We start from the raw sequence: 6,000 nt of genomic DNA on the forward strand, positions 1-6,000 counted from the left end.
ATTGAACTATGAGTTTGGTAGCTTCATATACAACATTGCTAAAAGAGTACGAAGCTAGATGCCCATGTGCTAACAAATCATTCTTGCTCAACTGCACTGACGTGTGATGGTGCCTCACTTTCATGTTGATTCAATTGATAATCATTTCTGTTCTCTCGCCAATACTTGTTCCAGCAATCCTTATAAACCTCCACATCACTTGCATTCTTCTTCTTTGAAATTTGTGCCCAATATTGTATCTGAACTTGTAGGTAGTTTATCGAGTTGTTGTTTTGATCAACATCACTTGTCACTCCCAACCATATTGGGGAATTTGTATCACAAGGTTGTACAAGCACAAAATCTCCTTTTAGACACATCAAGAGTCGGGTAACTCTTCAGCAGGTCTGTTGCGCAGTGGACCACAATAATGGTCCTCATTTACATCAAACCCTTCATCTACATTATCCTCATTTACATCAAACCCTTCATCTACATTATCCTCCACTTGAAGGTTAAGAGGCTTAGCTTTTTCGCATACACTCCTTGGCCAAAAGTCATGAAATCCAATGTCTTCCCTTGCACTAGGGGTTTGCATGTTTAGCATAAGATTCTCCTAATAGGCAAGGACCGGATTGATCCACTTAGCATAATTACTTTGGTCTCCTTTCTCTTGCAAGTGCTCTTTCCACCAATTGACATGTTTTTTTAAGCACTCCACAACCTTCTCATTTTCCTTAACATACTCAAAGGGTGGCAATACTTTTGGAAAACCTTCAGGAAGCTTGGGTCCTCCCCTGGTCATCTCTTCCATAACTCTTTACCGTTTTCTGGTAACCAATCAACATTTTTGGGGTGTACTTTGTATTGCATCAAAGGTATTCCATCACTCATATAAAACCTGAATTGCAATGGCTTTGAATGTCCAATCAAGCTATCGGCTCCATCATGTAAGCATCCCTTGACAAAGCCTTTCAAGTCTGCCACCTTTTGTAGGAGAAAGGGTGCTGGATGCATGCTAACAAACTCATTAAAGATCTTCATCAAATGTGGAAATGTGAAAATGGTTTGTTTCCTCAACTTCTCAGAGAAGCGACTAAACAATGCATCAATATCTTCATGAGTATGACCAACCATAAGAAAACCAAGCTACACCATGTCAAACACTCCTCGTGCAACCAATAGGGATAGATAGGCAAATACATAATGGTTCTTATTTTCAGAACCACAATTGTCAAGTTGCAACAACGTCCTTGGCAATCTCTTGAAAAATGTCCTTGAATTTGATGGCATTAAACTTGAGGAATTTCCATTGCCCCTATCCTGCACATGTGTGTTAGTATGAAAGACTAACTACATATGTGAAGAACAATTTCCCTCTGTATCCACATTTGTTTCTGTCTCTGCATCTGCATCCTCAATGCTCTGCTTGCAATCTCTTGAAAAATGTCCTTGAATTTGATGGCATTAAACTTGAGGAATTTCCATTGTCCCTATCCTGCACATGTGTGTTAGTATGAAAGACTAACTGCATATGTGAAGAACAATTTTCCTCTGTATCCACATTTGTTTCTGTCTCTGCATCTGCATCCTCAATGCTCTGCTTTGCAATATGTGTTTCTCTCCTTCAGCACTTCCATATACTGATACAGGGCCATAGTAGACAAAACACAATCAAAAAGATATGTTCGTGGTTCAGCATCTGAGTTTTGTGAGCTGAAGTCACCATACATGTGTTGCTCTCCTCTTTCTAAGTTTCGTAAACATTTTGAGAGAGATGAAATTGTGAAGTTGGGATCACTTGGCCCCATAACCCCAAGGCAAAGTGACCATAAGCTGTTTATCCATGTCCATGAGTGAGAATTCTTGTTAAGGATACTAGAAGCCTCTCAACCCCATTGAGAGATTTAGGAACTGGTTTAATTTGTGGTATGGCAATCTTGCTCTGGTCCACTATCTTTTCATGTATAATACACAAATACCTGTTTGGGTTCATTTCAGAAGAGCTCCTCAAAGCATAGTATAGATTTCTACAACTCATTTGTTGCAACATGTGTGCCTTTCTTTGTGCCATGTATCTGGCACGCTCCTCTTGATTTTTTGTTGATTCCAGCTTGACCTTGATTGCCGTACAAATGTCGCATTTTGAGAAGGTGCTGGTTTTTGATAAACTAACTGTCTTGAACTCTGTGTTCCACAATCTTGAGAATGATGGTTGTGACAGTGGCCGATATACGAATGAGACAAGTGTGTCATTCACTTCACGCAATATGTCTACCTGTTTGTACATTGCTAGTAGAACACGTTGGGTCTCGTGGGCTCCATGCATAGTTGTCCTTGACCTATGTGGCATTTGATCTGTATTATTATAATATGATTGATTTTGCCATCTCAACATGTGTCATGCCCTTCCGTATTATCCCACTGTTGCCATGACTGACATTACATGCACCATTCAAGAACTTCTTTCTAAGCCTATAGAACGTTGACTTACCAATGCCATGCATTACATACCATGCTTTACTACAAACCTTCTTCCCATCAAATGTGAACTCAAAGCGTCATCTTGATCTTGTCTATAGGCCATGCCCATGCAATCTAGTACAAATGTGTATCGTGTACTATAGCTATGTCCCCAAAGGTGTACCCTAGCTTGCATGATTTTGGATCTATCTCCAAATTGACAACATCACTTCTCGCAACAATCAATGGTTGCGACGTTGTGAATGTTTGCAACATCACATTTTTTGCTAGCTCCATGGGTTTTATCGTAATTTTTCATTACCCTTACCCTATGGACATAGCTCCTTTTCTTATTTGTCCCTTCAATGATATCATAGTTAGTGATCATGGCATCATGGTGTCTGTCATCAAAACTATCGCCATCATTGCCCTCTACATCATCATCCTCTTTTTCATCACTTGAATTGTTTAGGCTGTCAATATTTTTTTGCATGAAGTGATCATGAATACCCTCATCAATAGAAGAAGATTCTATGTCCTTCACTAATGGTTCACCATTCTCAAATGTGAGTTGCCTGATCAGCCAACTAACCAAATTCAGACCTGAAACACAAGTCGAACTTGGATGCAAAGATCCTTCTATAATGACACCCAAGCTACTCTCCCCTAGTTCTCTACAATTTATAGCCTCGTATGGGTGGACCAGTAATACTACTCCATTGCCAAATTTTGTAGATCTGTGTTGTCATCCCAGAGGATGACAATTTTCTCTTTCCAGCTCTCCCTATCTATAAAGTGATCTTCTTGATCCACAAGAAGTTCCGTAAAATTATCCTCTTTGGTATTAGTAATGTCTCTGTTCATAACAAGGTTGACCAATGGCCATTTGATGATGCTTCCAACTGCTTGAGACATTGTTCTTGCATCCATTGTGGCAAATGGAATGAGAAATGTGTCATCAAAGCTTTGTTGAACATGTATTGTTGCACATGTCTCACCAATGAATTGAAAACCACATGTTTGAGATGCATCAATGGAATGAATAACCCCACGTGCCTTCCTTGCAGAACCATCAATGAGAAACACTGAAGCACCTTGTTTTAGACCCTGCAATCCATGAGAAAATCAAAATCTCAATAAGAAAGATTGAAGTGATGTTTTTGCGGTAGTACACAAAACTGTAAATGTAATTCAATCTCAACATGAGTTCAGGCTCCAACCAAAGTTTGAATCTCACCTATCAATGCTAGTTTGCTAGGAGGGTAGGCTCCATCTAAAGCTTGAGCCTTGCCTGCATATGCTAGCTTATTAGTAGGAGGCTCCATGAACCTCACCATCATATGTTAGTTTGCTAGGAGGCTCCAATTAAAGTTATCATCCTCACTTGCATCATATATTAGTTTGCATATGTTAGCTAGAAGGGTAGGCTCCTCCAACAAAAGTTTAAGCCTCACCCGCGGATGCTAGTTCACTTCTAGGAAGCTGAAAGTAAAGTTTGAACCTCACCCACAGATGCTAGTTTGCTTGGAGGCTCTAACCAAAGTTTGAGCCTCACCTTCATATGCCAGTTTGCTATTAAGAGGTCCCAATTAAAGTGATAATCCTCACCTCATGTATATGCTAGTTTCCCAAGAGGTAGGCTTCATCATCCTCTGCATCTGGCCACGCCGTTGCATTGGGATATTGAGTCAAGGTATGGTGTCAATCAGCCATCAATGTTTCATAGCTACAAAAGGCAAAGGCGAGTGGTTACAACAGCAGCAAAGGCAAAGAGAAAGCAATAGAGAGAAACAATATGCTAGTGAAGAGAACGTGACATGGAAATGAGCAAATGGACATTGGATTTGAGACTCTTCTCCTTCGTGAGGCTCAAACTCAAGTTTGAGCCATTGTGCATTATATAGATTTTAGTTGAATTTTTAATCGCATAGTTTATAAGTATATTTGGGTGTATGGGGAAAGAGGGAAGAAAAGAAGAAATCTCAAGCTCAAGCTCAAGCTCAAGGCTCAAACTTGAGTTTGAGCCTTGTCTATTACACAAGTAAGTAGGAATAGAGAGGGAAGCTAGGATAATCCCATAGAACAAGTGGGTTGTGGGTGAAGATGGGTATATAAACAAAAGTGAAAGTAACTATAATCAAAAGACCTGGGACCTGGGTCTGGGCCTGGGCTTGGGTTTGGGTTTGGGGAAGAAACCGAAACCCGACTTTCTGCCAGACTGGGACGACGCTCCTCCGACTTTCTGCCGCACTCCTCGGGCAATGCTGCTCGGTCTCTTCGGACCACCCACTCCTTGGGCAATGCTACTCGGCCTCTCCCGTCCGGTGACCCACTCCTCCTCCGCGTGCCCCGGTCCCCTCTCCCTTCCGGGGTCGGCCTCGGCCTCCTTTGCCTCGACGCACACCCACCCGGCCCTGTCCCCGACGGCCTTCTCGGTGCACACACCCCCTTCTCTGCCTCGGCGCACACGCCCCTGCCCCCAGTCTCCTCTGCCTCGGTGCACACCCCGGCCCCGGCCCCCTCTCCCGTCTGGTGACCCCCTCTCCCATCTGGCAACCCCCTCTCCCGTCCGGCAACCCCCTCCTCCGCCTCTCCCACCCGGCCCCGACGGCCTTCTTCGGCACACACACCCCCGCCCCCGGCCTCATCGCGCACGCCATCGTATGATGCAATAATCATCTCTATTTCCTGTCTCTGAAGTGCTCGCTCAGCCCTGCATTTCAAACAATTTCTTTTCCTCCCGCAATCGACACGTTTGCGTTGGTTCCGACCTCTGTTTCTTGCAAAACCATCATGCCCACACGCCATCGGATACTTCAAGCATCCGTCACGTCTGTGCGACATCTGAGCCTTTCATGCTCCCATCTGCATTTTGTGTGTTCCCTCATCTAATTGAATACTTTACAGAACAAGTAAGTCCTTCTTTAATTGATTGTCTATATCAATATAAATGCTTACTTGATTGCATGCTAAGTGTGCCATTTGTCAATCGCGCTCATCGTAGATTGTTTGCACTTCTTGCTGCTCTCTTTTGTATCTTCACATATGTCGAGAACCTATAAATCTAAATGACAAGGGTTCCCTATATAAACATGGTATATGTGTCACATATCTGAGTGCACAACTTGGATATAGACTCCACCTTAAGTTCGAGCCTCCCCTACATAGAACTTATGTGTTAATGCTCGACCTAGATTGAGTCTTTGTTCTCCATGTTAGTGCACCGGCCTTAAGGCTCAAACTTGAGTTTGAGCCTTTGCTCTCCATGCTAGTGCACCCCGGCCCCTTATTAAGGCTCGAACTTGAGTTTGAGCCTTACTCTCCATGCTAGTGCACCCCGGTCCCTTAAGGCTCGAACATGAGTTTCAGCCTTTGCTCTCCATGCTAGTGCACCCCGGCCCCTTAAGGCTCGAACTTGAGTTTGAGCCTTTGCTCTCCATGCTAGTGCACCCCAGCCTTAAGGCTCGAACTTTAGATTGAGCCTTCGTTCTCCATGCTAGTGTACACCGGTCTTAAGGCTCGAACTTGAGTTGGAGCCTTGGCTCTCCATGCTAGTAC

This window comes from Cibotium barometz, chromosome 65, assembly GCF_041138505.1.
Source record: "Cibotium barometz isolate CiBa-2024 chromosome 65, ASM4113850v1, whole genome shotgun sequence".
NCBI classification, from domain to species: Eukaryota; Viridiplantae; Streptophyta; class Polypodiopsida; order Cyatheales; family Cibotiaceae; genus Cibotium; species Cibotium barometz.